Source organism: Triplophysa rosa, unplaced genomic scaffold (assembly GCF_024868665.1).
Source record: "Triplophysa rosa unplaced genomic scaffold, Trosa_1v2 scaffold228_ERROPOS557246, whole genome shotgun sequence".
NCBI lineage: Eukaryota > Metazoa > Chordata > Actinopteri > Cypriniformes > Nemacheilidae > Triplophysa > Triplophysa rosa.
The window spans coordinates 57,982-72,486 of NW_026634244.1; the positions used below are offsets into that span (position 1 = coordinate 57,982).

Consider the following 14,505-nt stretch of genomic DNA (forward strand, 5'->3'; position numbering starts at 1 on the left):
GTTCGAGAGCGAAGCTCTAGAAACCTATTGTATTTGTCTGTTTTATTAGGGTTCGAGCGCGTAGCGCTAGAAACCTATTGTATTTGTTAAGATTTTTATTCTTATTATTATTAGGGTTCGAGAGCGAAGCTCTAGAAACCTATTGTATTTGTCTGTTTTATTAGGGTTCGAGAGCGAAGCTCTAGAAACCTATTGTATTTGTATGTTTTATTATTAGGGTTCGAGCCCATAGGGCTAGAAACCTATTGTATTTGTTAAGATTTTTATTATTAGGGTTCGAGAGCGTAGCGCTAGAAACCTATTGTATTTGTTAAGATTTTTATTAGGGTTCGAGCCCGTAGGGCTGTATTTGTCTGTTTGTCTCTTTGTATTTGTCTGTTTTTAGGGTTCGAGAGCGAAGCTCTTGAAACCTATTGTATTTGTATGTTTTATTATTATTATTAGGGTTCGAGCGCGAAGCGCTAGAAACCTATTGTATTTGTCTGTTTTATTATTAGGGTTCGAGCGCGTAGCACTAGAAACCTATTGTTATTGTCTGTTTTATTAGGGTTCGAGCGCGTAGCGCTAGAAACCTATTGTATTTGTAAGGATTTTTATTAGGGTTCGAGCGCGTAGCGCTAGAAACCTATTGTATTCGTTAAGATTTTTATTAGGGTTCGAGCGCGAAGCTCTAGAAACCTATTGTATTTGTCTGTTTTATTAGGGTTCGAGCGCGTAGCGCTAGAAACCTATTGTATTTGTAAGGATTTTTATTAGGGTTCGAGAGCGAAGCTCTAGAAACCTATTGTATTTGTTAAGATTTTTATTATTAGGGTTCGAGAGCGTAGCGCTAGAAACCTATTGTATTTGTTATGATTTTTATTAGGGTTCGAGTGCGAAGCGCTAGAAACCTATTGTATTTGTACTGATTTTTATTCTTCTACTTATTATTTTTCTGCCGTAAAACTGATACTGCAGCCCAAACCGTAAGTCTTAGAGACTTGGTCTGATGGTAGCCCTCAATTTGGGGAGAGGCTATCAAATTTTGACACCAATTGGCCCATAGGTGGCGCTACAGCAAAAAAAACGCGTTTGCACACGTAACTCCTAAACCGTTTGTCGCACACCCAAGTGTTTTATATCTTTGGAATCCTTGGCTCCAAACTTAAAAAATGTATATCTCCGATTTCATTTCCGGTATGAAAATTTGCAGGCTAATTTGCATTTTGTGCGCAAAAAAAATTTCAAACTAGTCCCTGGTTTTTTGCCCGATCGGAACCAAACCAACGCTGATGAATTCTTTGGACTGCGAATGTAAATAATTATCGAAAAAAAGTTGAAATTTCGATTCACGGTAGCTAGGCGGCGCTAAAACGTCCCAACCGGAAGTAGCATATTTAGCTAAAATGGCTATAACTCGTGAACCGTTTGAGATATCTTCATGGAGCTCGGTACGTATGTGTAAACCCTCAGTCCGGGGTCACAGTAAAAAAAACGTATTATTATTTGGTATGGTGTGTCTTTTTGTCATGTCCCATGAGCCCCTAAAAGGACATTAATGTATCTTAAAAAACATGGCCGCCATCGGCCAATGAAGTTTGAGCACTCATTACACCGGGTTAACGGAGGCCGATCGGAACGACACTCGCTGGGCTTATTCTACGCGTGGTCTTGAAGGTCTGTAACAAATGTGAACTCATTCGGCCACCAGGGGGCGAAATAACACTTTTAGAGTGCATAAACAATTGTGTATCATGTGACATTTGACATATACCCAAACTATTTACATCATATGATAGACCTGCTCATTCTGAACAACTTTGCCTCTGGAATTCACTTCTGTCGATCGAACGGTTCGTGAGTTATTGGCGATTATGTTAAAACCTACTTTCGCGAACTAGTCCTAGGTTTTTCGACCGATCGGAACCAAACCAATGCAAATGACTTCTTTGGAGAGTGATTGTAAATAATTATGGAAAAAAAGTTGAAATTTCTTTTCACATTCGCTTGGGGGTGCAAAAATGTAAAATGGGCGGAGCCTATCACATTAAAATGGCCATAACTCGAGAACGGCTTAACATATTATCATGGGGCTTGGAATATTTGTGTATACCATCACTCCGAGGTGACCTACAAAAGCCCGCGGCGTTTGGACACTAGATGGTGCTATAACAGTAAAAATGGCAAAATTGACGCGTCTTGTTGCCTATACGATTATTACGTGATATTTGATATTTACACAAACAATTGACATCATATGATAGCTCTCCTAATTTCGAACAACTTTGCCTCTTAAACCATTGATGTCGATCGAACGATTCGTGAGTTATCCGTGATGATGTTAAAAACATACTTTTGTAAACTAGTCCTAGGTTTTTCAATCAATTTCACATTTCCCACCACAGGACAATTCTCTGGACTCTCTAGATCAATAATTATCAAAAACATGTTGAACTTTTTAATTTGTGTGAACATAACATGGTCCTTTATTATATTAACTTCAAACATGTACCTGAAAGCTCGCTACACATTAACAAATCATCCAACTGACTTGCCATTAAGTACTATTATACATCTTATGACACAAAACAAGCATGCTAAATGTGATGCTCATCGGAAGAGGTATGCCTTCATAACAGTCAAAAAGGTGAAATATCATTCATTTAAATGGCTTTTTTCATACACGTCTATTACAACCACAAGATGGCAGTAGAGGACTGTTCTTTGGCTCTTTTATTTGATTAATATGTTGCGACTTTGTGACATCCTGTGTGAAGTCTTATTTGACTATTCTTTTGACAAGCAAATCACCATTAGGGTAGTGACTTGATGTGCAATGTGCATGATTAATAGAAAGAGCTTTCTGGATTTATCAGGTAATTAACTTGATGATTTGCTTTCAAAACAATACAGTTTTTCTGGTGAGGGAGATATTTGCCATATTAAATTGTTGTACTATTATATTAAATGTCAATGTAAGGATGTTACAGCAGCACGAACAGTACATAGATATGATGCAGGGATTTAAAACAAATATGCAGTCAGTCCTAACATTTGCAAAGTATACGTGGCACTAAAACATTTCTTGGTAATATGTGGTATTTCAGTCTCTTGAGACCGCAGCTGTTTTCTGTAGAGGGTGGAAAAACAAATGTGTAGTGAGCAGGTATATCAATAAGAAAAGTAGACCCCCCCACAAGACAAAACTGTAAAGCGAAACAAGGTTACATAAGTTTTAAGTAAGTATTGACTGATGTATTTTGGGCTATCCCTGAACGTGTTTTATTTGTGCCTCCTGTAGAGGGCTATGGGAGGCAAATCCTGCCAAATTTAAATAAATAAATTAAACGATGAAAATGAAAACCAGATTAGCAATTTCACTATACACAACTGCGTGCACAATATGTGCCAAAATGAAAAATAAAATGAAATTATTTTATTTTCATTTTTACACTGACAATGCGTTGTCCCTGTCAAATTGAAAAAGAAAATGCAATTGGTGATTTGACATTGCATTTTCACTAAAATCTCGAGGCAAGACTGCCAATTTGAAAATGAAAAGGCAAATGTGAAAAATAAATTGTAAAAACATTTTTACAAAGGTTTTATTAATGTTCACGCAATAATACTGACACAATTCAAATTAAAATGTAAACTTTGATTTTCATTTTACTTTATTTTCTCTTCTCTTTTATTTCATTTTCGTTTTCATTTTCTTTTTCTTGTTCACAGTCATGCAAATTACATGTTAATTAGTGGGTGTGGACGAGCGTCTGCATTACTGGGAACGCCCACATAAAACGTCATATCCATTTATTCGAACGAACGGGTGTAGACCTTGTCAGGCGCTTGGCCTTAGCGTTTTGTAATGATGACGATGACTGTGCCTGGTGCAATACCGAAAATTGTTGTGTGGTGTTCTGCATCTCTGATAAGTTAACAGACGAACAATCTAAAGCATTGGAGAGCCCGTATCTCTAGCGTGCCCTGAAACATGCCGGAGCGCGATTGTCCCCACTCCGCCGCTGACCTGCTCTTACACTGTACATTACCATCCGCACCCGAGCACGCTATCATCATTACACTGTGACTGCTTTTAAGAAAACATAAACAAAGCGATCTTTCTCAGCACAATAGAATCCATCGTAATGTTCGGTTTGAGGTTGATAAGATGTGTTTAACCTCACGCGCGCAGTGCGCAGACCAATTCGCTTATGGTATCACAAGAGCGGCTCATATGTGTTTAAATCAGCCCCGCGTACTTCATTCATTATGATTATGAGCCAATCGTTATACAAAGTGCTGCACTATGTTATGAATGCATGTTTTAAATGATGCGCCTGTTTAAATTCCTTGAAGTTCAGCTGTCATCCCAAAAAACATCTAATACCTACACACTATTAATCATCGAGGTTTTGTCACGGCGCGGTGACAACCATGCACTTATAAGTGTTGTGCGTATTAGATGTTTTTTGTATGACAGCTGAACTTCAAGGAATTTAAACAGGCGCATCATTTAAAACATGCATTCATAACATAGTGCAGACTTGTATAACGATTGGCTCATAATCATAATGAATGAAGTACGCGGGGCTGATTTAAACACATATGAGCCGCTCTTGTGATACCATAAGCGAATTGGTCTGCGCACAGCGCGCGTGAGGTTAAACACACCTTATCAACCTCAAACCGAACATTACGATGGATTCTATTGTGCTGAGAAAGATCGCTTTGTTTATGTTTTCTTAAAAGCAGTCACAGTGTAATGATGATAGCGTGCTCGGGTGCGGATGGTAATGTACAGTGTAAGAGCAGGTCAGCGGCGGAGTGGGGACAATCGCGCTCCGGCATGTTTCAGGGCACGCTAGAGATACGGGCTCTCCAATGCTTTAGTTTGTTCGTCTGTTAACTTATCAGAGATGCAGAACACCACACAACAATTTTCGGTATTGCACCAGGCACAGTCATCGTCATCATTACAAACGCTAAGGCCAAGCGCCTGACAAGGTCTACACACGTTCGTTCGAATAAACGGATATGACGTTTTTTGTGGGCGTTCCCAGTAATGCAGACGCTCGTCCACACCCACTAATTAACATGTAATTTGCATGACGTGAACAAGAAAAAGAAAATGAAAACGAAAATGAAATAAAAGAGAAGAGAAAATAAAATAAAATGAAAATCAAAGTTTACATTTTAATTTGAATTGTGTCAGTATTATTGCGTGAACATTAATAAAACCTTTGTAAAAAATGTTTTTACAATTTATTTTTCACATTTGCCTTTTCATTTTCAAATTGGCAGTCTTGCCTCGAGATTTTAGTGAAAATGAAATGTCAAATCACCAATTGCATTTTCTTTTTCAATTTGACAGGGACAACGCATTGTCAGTGTAAAAATGAAAATGAAAATAAAATAATTTCATTTTATTTTTCATTTTGGCACATATTGTGCACGCAGTTGTGTATAATGAAATTGCTAATCTGGTTTTCATTTTCATCGTTTAATTTATTTATTTAAATTTGGCAGGACTTGCCTCCCATAGCTAAGTGTGTCCCATCGGGTTAGAAATACTACATGCTCACTTGGGATCTTCACGCACACTAGAACACTAGGGCCAAAAACAGGAAATACGTCATGAAAGTAGTCAAGTGGTCAAGTGCAAAGACCGCAAGTGGGGGTATTTGGACGCAGCCTACGTGTCCTAATAGTATTCAAAAGTAGAATTAGTATGTCCCAAATCGTAGTATGTTGAAAATAATATTCCAAAGATTCCCGGATGGTCTACTCCTTCCAGTAGAAATTCGATGTCCCAGCCAACATTGGTATGTGGGCCCCATGTGGGTTATATCTGGGCGACATGGGCTCCACATGGGCATGGGATAAAAAAGGGCAAAATATATGGGCCCCATGTGGGATTACAAATGTGGGTCCCATATAGGTTTGCCCTTATGGGACCTTTACGGGCTGCATGTGGGCACACGGATTTTATGCTTAAAATACATATTATGCCTTTGAACTCCTTTAAATGCGTACATTTGAACATTTGTATGTGGGCCCCATATGGGTTTTATCTGGGCGATATGGGCTCCACATGGGTATAGGTTTAAGGTGGGAAAAACATATGGGCCCCGTGTGGGATACCAATATGGGTCCCACATAGCTTTGCCCATATGAGACCTTCATGGGCTCTAAGTGGGCATATGATTTCATGCTTAAAATACATTATGCATTTGAACTTTTTAAAGTTCTTATATTTGGTTGATAATCCTTTTAAACATACAAATATCTCTGATATTTAGGCTGATTTTTTTATGTATTTAATGCAAATGGAGTTTCTGGAATATTTTTGTTAATTCATTCAATAGGCCTGTATAAGTATTTTCTTCCTTTCACTGTCCTAACTGTATGAAAATCAACCACGATAGATAAATGCAGAAATTCAGGTCAATTTACATGAGTCTCACAAGCGACGCTCTTGCTCAATTTGATAGATACTTTCGACTTCGTACTTAGCTGCGCAGACCGACTGGCTACGTCACACTACCGCGAGATCAATCAGGAAGCACTTGCCTAGAAACGATGTCGCGGTATCTTGATGTCATAACCCGATTGCTTTGCGCAGGTGATGCATGGAGTCGAGCACACCCCTGACCGAGAACACTTTGTTCCACTTGACAAAGTAGTTCTCCTGAGTTTTGGTAGATTTGTCTTATGACACATAATTAAATATTCTTTTGTTGAAAATGTTTAATGTTTCAATGACAGCTATGATTTAAATCAAATAAATAAATCAAACTACAGAGGAGTTTCTATATCGGCGGAAGGATATCTTTGGCAGAGCAGTGGCGCGCTGGCAACTCCACCGAGCAGCAAGTTTATCGAGTCGGGACTGGAAATAATCAAAAATAAGAAGGTAAAATTCATATTTTCTTAAGCGTGTTTTTGTTATCTGTGTTATCAAGCACCGGGAACCCTGTTTTGACCGTCATTTTCTTTTGCATTTTGTAAGCCTGCGTGTACCTGCCATTTTTCCACCTGAGGTAAAATTGAATTGACTTTACCACAGCCTATGACGAGTGACACTAATTTACGATATTTAACCATTTAATGCCATTCTTTTTAATTCCTCAGACGTGTAAAGCTCAAAAGGCTGATGTCAGAAACGATGTAACGTTAGGACATAAATTGTAATCTGTTCTGAGACCAGATTTATGCAGCCCGCGCTATCGTTGTCTGCAGCCTGTGTAACGTTAGTGCTAGAATGCTAGTTCCCATTACATTTTAAATACGTTAATGTGTTCTTCAAGAACCTTGTTTTTTTACTGACAATGTACATTATATAACACGGATTTGTTGTATTTGCTTTGTTTGTGTGATATTTCTGGTTCGTGTAGTGCTAATTATAAATGAAAAGCCTTTGAGGGTTCTCAGCGTAACGTTACCAGAGAGTGATTGACAGCACGACGTGAAAATGTCCCACCACTTATAACAATGTATTAAAATATGGGTGCATTACTAAAAAGCACAAATCTCAGGACATGACAAAATTTCTCCAGGATTTAAAACCCACTCGGACCCCCGGGGGGTTAAATGATTGATCTGCACATAGATGCAGCATAACTGCCTTCATTATGCAGACTACACATAACAGATTGTTCACAAGCAATAGGCGTAATTTGCGGGTGGATGGGTGGGTCATGTCCCCACCATCTTTTGGCCAAAGTCAATTTTGTCCCACCACTTTTGTAAGAAATAAAAATACGGAGTGTCTATTTACCATGCAAGTAGCCTGCTTTGTAAGCAGAGGCTATTTATACTAACTCCGCCCATCATTTCAGATTGGAATAGACAAAATGTAAGAAAGGACAAGAAATAATTGCTCCGGTGGCGTAGAGCGTAAAGCATGTGTTACCTACTTCATGTCGTCGTGGGTTCGGGACACATATCAGATTGTAAAGGTATTTATTTTTAATAAAATGATGAAAATATTTGAAAATGGCTGTTCAAGTCATACATGTACCAAACATTTTGCGCTTAATTGCACTTTGATGCTATATATTCGTCCTTATTGTTCTCGACATGCGGTTGCTATCGTCTATTGCAAGATTAATTACATTTTGATACTTGATAGAAAACTCCAATAAATGGAAAAAGTCACAACTTTGTAGTTTCATGAGTTCAAAACAAAATTTAGAAAGTTTGTTGTATATTTGTAGCCTATCAGGCAATGCCCGTAGTAATTAGTGAAAATAAGATTTTTTTAAAGATATTATTTTCCATCTGTTTCCCCTGTATACTTGAATGTTTGTCCTGATTAGCAGGGGGTTCCCAAACGTCTCAATCCTTGACCCACCAACAGGTAATCTGTGTCAAACACCAAATTTTTAACATGGGGAAAACACATTCGTTTCAGTAGTTTTTGTTTCATCACAAATTAATATGTTTATTTACGTACGGCAACACCATCCTTACATATAATAAAGCACAACATGCTTTAAATGATCTATTGATGAAAACATGATATAGTTTAAAAACAAATGGAAGCAGATCTGATATGTGATGTGAAAATTTAGAATAGTGAGTTGAGCGGATTCGAACCTGCTTCACGGCAGTGTCAATATTATTTATCATGCGTCTTCCGCACTTACGTCACACCACTGAATCCGTCGATACAGCGGCGCAGTTTTTATACTGTTTTCTGGAGGAGTCACCTACATGTTTCGCGCTTGTGACGTCCATGAATATTCCCAACGAGTTCTTACAGAAACAATTTATTAAAGTATTGTTTGTGTCGTCTTTGTCCCCACCACTTTTCAAAACAAAGTTACGCCACTGCATAAGAGTATATAGTATATACTGTACTTGTCAACTAATAAATCTGTTATTGTGAGGTGATGCATTTTTGAATTGTTTGACATTAAAATTGATAGCATGTAGAGTACTCATTTGTGCTGTAAACTATGTGATGCTGGACATATCAAATAACTGTATTTGTGTTCTTCTGGTACAGGTGTGGACTGAAACCACTGGAGCACGAGACAGGGGTGGAAAAAGAGCCCTTAACGCAGTCTGGCACAAAACATCAGACTGTCAGCAGTTTAAGCGTTTAAAATATTTTTTGTTCAGTTGGGTTTAAAGTACCCTTTCTAATCTGAAATCTATCAAACTATTTTTAATGAATTTAACATTTAAGACTGTTTTTAAGGTTCAGTTAAATATTCTGTGTTAAGGATCAGAAAATTATAATAAATTTGATATTGAAAATCCATGTGTTTTTCATTTTCAGAATGCACCTATTATGTTTATGATGTACATGCAAATATAAAGTAGTAGATTATTCATTTTGAAGACTAACATCTAAGACAGCAACATCCAAATGCTGCAGTTATCATTTAATCAGTAAAAATTGCATTGTATTTGGTAGAGCATAAGAATGGGAAAGGTCAATTACAATTTAGCAATAACAAAAATTGTACTGTCCAGGTAGGAAACCTCAAAAAACATAATCTAGAACCACTCAAGTATACACTATGCAGGGCTCCTCCATTAAACATACAGGGTCTTGGTTTAATCCACATGGGTTTTATAAGGTGGGACCAATATGGGGTTTATGCATGTTGCCCACATGGGCCCCACTCAGATTCTACGTAGGATTCATATGGGCTAATTCACATAGGGCCGACATGGAACCCGTGGACAAACCCACTTGGGGCCCATGCCTCAAGCCCATATGGGGCCTACATTGGCCCCACAAAAAAATGTTGGCTGGGGTGCAGAATGATGCACACTCTTGACGGCTGATGTTACCCACAACTCGCCACGAGTAGGCGGAGTTTAGTGATGCTCCACTGCATTAACAAATTATGTAACTGATGTCACTAAATTAACAAATGTAAGTATACATAAACTTTACATACGGAATTATGAATGAATAAATACCTTAATGGAAAGAAGTGCTGTATTTTGATGTGTATGACAGTTATTGGCCACAGTATTGTCTAGGCAACAACGGCCACTTCCTTTTAGTATGTCCCAGTTTGTGTAATCTATTTTGCCATGCACTCAAAAGTACCTACTATTAGGGCTAGTATAAGTAGGAGAAATCGAAAGCAGGGAAGAGGCTTGTTCGACTTGATGTGGCGCCGCAAGATCTGACAGGTGGGTGACACCAAAGTACCGCGAGAGCGATTAGAAAAACTATAAAAGTTTGGTTTCGAAACGCTCTCGCGGTACTTTGATGTCATCCTCCTATCGGATCTTGCGGCGCCGCATCAAATCGAACAAGCCGAAGTGTACACAAGAACGCAAATTGAGAAACAGCCACTGATTCACGACCTCGGGAGCTGTCTGAGTATTAGTCCATAGTGATATTTTCCTTAACAAACAAAAGTTTAAAAAGTAGCGTAAATGCAACCAGTTTAAAGTTAGCAGGATTTAGTTTCTTAGGATCATATTTATTAAATATATTGTCGTGCTCCTTATCCTTCTTGTCATTAAGACCAATGACCACGTTGCTTGGCAATAAACCCCAAAATAAAACTATTTAACCTTCTTTTTCTTGCCCGGTATACTTTTACCATCAACTTCCAGCTCACATTGTAAATCAGAATATCTGAAAATGCAGCGCCATGCGGTTTAAAGTTTGTTTATTTTAAATGTCGTCCAAACAATAAAAAATGTAGTGTTTTCCATTAACGGATTCAAATTTAAAGGGCACCTTCCATTTCCATTTCTTATTCCACTAAATAAATGGACGGACGGTAAACTGAACTGTTACGTTAGGCACGAATGGTCATTACAGCATCTACAATACAACATTTCTTTCATCTTAAAAGAAAAATCCACTTTAAGTAGATGCAGGCGGAACTTGCCTCAGCACTTTGAAGAAAAATGTCTTTCAATCCACTCTTGGAGATTAGGCGAGTCCTGTGTCCCCTTCTCTGTGTTTTTGTCTTATCCTGTAAGTGTCTGAACGCGTCTCTCATTACGTGAGACTAGACCATAACTCCTCTATGAGCACAGGGAGTGGTGACCGCAGTCTCACTGTGATAATCATTTTATCCCAAAAGAACGCCCATCTTCTCCAACCCCTAAAGAAATCCACAACTCTTTGTGAACATAAATAAAAAAATATATAACACTGCCATCTTGCGTCGTCTTGATAAAATTACATTCATGTTAGCTTGCTACATGTGCTAGTTTAACACACGCGCAAGCACGTAAACACAAAAATATGTAGCCTACCACTGCCATCATGCGCCGTCTTGATGAAATTGCATCTATGTTGCTAGTTTAACACACACGCGGGTATGAATGTACCCTTTGCTTTTTTATTTATTCCTGCACTGAATAAGCAGAATAACAAATACATTTACATATTTTCGCATGCATCATCTGATAGCTGTTAACCCACATTATGAGGTAAGGGTATGGAGACCTGCCAAGTATAATTAGTGTAATTACTATGTTTTGTCTGAAATAAAAAATATAAGGTGCCCCTCTATCCGGAAACTGAAAAGGAAGCTGGTTTAAAGAACGAATGGGTACAGAAAGTGTATGTAAATATCTGCTGATCTTCTCTCTCTCTCTCTCTCTCTCTCTCTCTCTCTCTCTCTCTCTCTCTCTCTCTCTCTCTCTCTCTCTCTCTCTCTCTCTCTCTCTCATTTGCATGATAGATAAGTGATTACAAGTCCAACTATATATTAAAGCAATTGGTTACAAGCATATTTATGCGAAAAATAAGTACAATTTCCCTTAAGTAATTGCATATTTCTCCTTTCTCATATCGTTTTGCCTAGTGTTGGTGGTTTCTGTGGTTCATAACCATTCTTTTGATTCCAATAAAGAATAAATTCATTAGAACTGTGGTACTGTAAAATTTGTCAAAACAGGGCTGCCACGTGAAGGCTCAGTTCCGCTAACCCCTTTTATTTTTTTGTGTTTTATTTTTTCATATATTTTTTATAATGCTATTTTTTGCCTTTTGTTTTTATATATTTTTAATACTATTCTTATTTATACATAACTTTTTCTATTTTCTTCAGTTGTTTCCTCTTATTCTGGTTTATTTTTTATACTTTTTTGAACTGTGCCCTTCACTAGATTTACCATTAGTCGTCACACTCTTCCTCCCATAGAGGTTGATTATAGTGATTCTCACAATTCCCAACTTGACATGGTCCACAAGCAGGCATGCATGGTAGTCCATATGCCCTGCAACTGCACCGTTGTGTTCGGCAGGCAGTTGTGCATCTGTCCACCAGCAAATAGTGCCTAATGATGCCTTCCATCAGTGTGCCTATTGCACCAAGTAGGTTCATAGAAGTATGAAAACCTCCAAGCATTAAGACTATGCTTTTAAGGGGACTACTCTGTGGTGCATCCATGATCATCTCTGCTGCTTTCCAATGATTGACCTGTACTCTGGAGACAAAACGTGTATTTTGTCCACATTGGATTTTGTTTGTGACCTGGCTATCAAACACAATGCTCCACCCGTTATTACGTTTGATCAGCCACTGTACTGGAAAGTAGCAGAGATGATCATGGATGCACCACAGAGTAGTGGTTTTCATACTTTTATGAACCTACTTGGTGCAATAGGCACACTGATGGAAGGAACAGGACTCAGGAACATTATGGAAGTTGTCTATGAATCAAATGCCGTCCAGCACATGATGACTGGAAAGTCAGTGCAAAGAGCTTTTCGTGGACATTTGCTGTTGGACAGATGTCTCAATCACCTGGTTGTGTATGTCATCGCCTCTTTGTACACTTGCATTGTTTATTCCATCAGCTCATTCAAATTTAAATGAGTGACCATTTTAGAAGGTTCATACACAGGCCTCTGTTCGGGCTAATTCACAGTTGTTTATGATCAAAGTTATACAACTCCAATTTAAGCTACTTTTGGGTGCAATAACTTTTACATTGAATGTCAAGTCTGTGTTTAAGCAAAAAATGTGTCCAAAAACACGTACTGAGTAGGAGTTACATGACAGGCTAAATCGTTTACATCTCTGGTTCACCCCAAACAAAGATAAAACCTTACAGTAATCTCACAAAATCATGTATTCCATAAGTTTGTAATTTAGACAAGTCCAATGGATTCATAGACCCAGACAACATAGGGTTAGACACCAAGATTACTTGGCTAGGTCAAATAATGAAGGAGTTAGGATATTTTAAGGGCTTCCTGCCCATCTTGGACGCCATCTTGAAAATTATACATTTCTAGTGGTCAAACTTTGGTAAACTTTTAGTATGTTATTAAGGACACCTAATACTACAAAAAACAGCTGAGAAACCTTTTGTTAGAATTTTTTTAGGGTTAGGTGATTTTTTTTCATATATGCAGCCGCCCACTGCACAGCTGCTCAATGATGTGAAATTATAAACATAGAAATTTGCCCCTCTGTAGTAGTGTCACGCTTTGGCTGCTCACTTTGCCAGAAGTAGATCTTGGCTTGCAAGAAATGGTTAACGATAAAAAAGAGGAATAGCAAAGTGTGAAGTGGTTAAACAGTAGCCTATATTGAACAAAATTACAAAAATATGATCAAAGTTTTCATTGATGGATCCAAATTCTACATTTGTATTCTACATTTTTTAAATTTTAAAAGAGTTTCTGATCGTGTAGGAGTGTATTCTACAGCAATGGTAGCCATTTTACTAGCTATCAGGTGGATGGAGGATGCTCGACCAAAGAATGTGGTTATGTGCTCAGACTCTTTCTCTGCATTATCAAGTCTTATTAGTGGGAGATCATCGAGACAAGACATCTTATATGAAATAATTTTATGTATGAGTAAATAAGTTAGGATGTAAGATATGTTTCTTGGGGACCAGTGTTGGGGTGGAAGGAAATGAGGAAGTGGATCAGTTTGCAAAGCATGCTCTGAAATCATCTCATATGGAAATGAAGATCCCGCTTAGTAAAAATGAAGCTATAAGGCCAAAATCAGATCAGCAATTAAAGGGAAATGGCAAGATCTTTGGAATGCAGAGAGTAAAGGAAGACATCTATATCACATTTGAAATGAAGTGGGAGGTGAAAGAGGGAATTTCGGTTGTAGAAGAGAAGATACAATTATCACTAGACTTCGTCTTGTACACACAGCTCTTAATCATTCCCTACATAGAATCAGCAAACATGAATCTGGGAACTGCAGTTTTTGCAGATCACCAGAAACATTTGAATGATGTCACAGTTGGAAGAGTTAAGAAGTACGGGAATAGAAAGCCTTAGACTTAAAACACTATTAAATAACGTAGTACTTAAAAATCTCTTTAGAGAGCAGTATACTTTATAAGAAAGGTAAATTTGTTTAATATAGAAGGTGCCGGGATCTATCTATCTATCTATCTATCTATCTATCTATCTATCTATCTATCTATCTATCTATCTATCTATCTATCTATCTATCTATCTATATTATTACTATAGTTGATATATATATATATATTCCTAATTATCCGTATTCATATTTTTGTTTTTCTTAAACTCTCTGTTTAACTATACAT

General features: G+C 37.8%; 1 protein-coding gene and 1 long non-coding RNA gene across 3 annotated transcripts in view; one reads left to right on the plus strand and one right to left on the minus strand.

The window, feature by feature from the left end:
- The window catches only part of LOC130550062 (uncharacterized), a 47,261-nt gene extending 37,967 nt beyond the window's left edge, over positions 1-9,294 (plus strand). Inside the window, exons 2-3 of the long non-coding RNA XR_008962335.1 lie at positions 6,807-6,895; positions 8,993-9,294. This is a non-coding gene — a long non-coding RNA (uncharacterized LOC130550062). The remainder of the gene's footprint in view (positions 1-6,806; positions 6,896-8,992) is intronic.
- myo1b (myosin IB) overlaps positions 1-11,080 on the minus strand; it is a 67,073-nt gene extending 55,993 nt beyond the window's left edge. For both annotated transcript variants that reach the window (XM_057327405.1, XM_057327404.1), the window contains exon 1: positions 10,854-11,080. The gene's annotated coding sequence lies outside the window, so the exon portion shown is untranslated. The remainder of the gene's footprint in view (positions 1-10,853) is intronic.
- Positions 11,081-14,505: the final 3,425 nt, after the last annotated feature.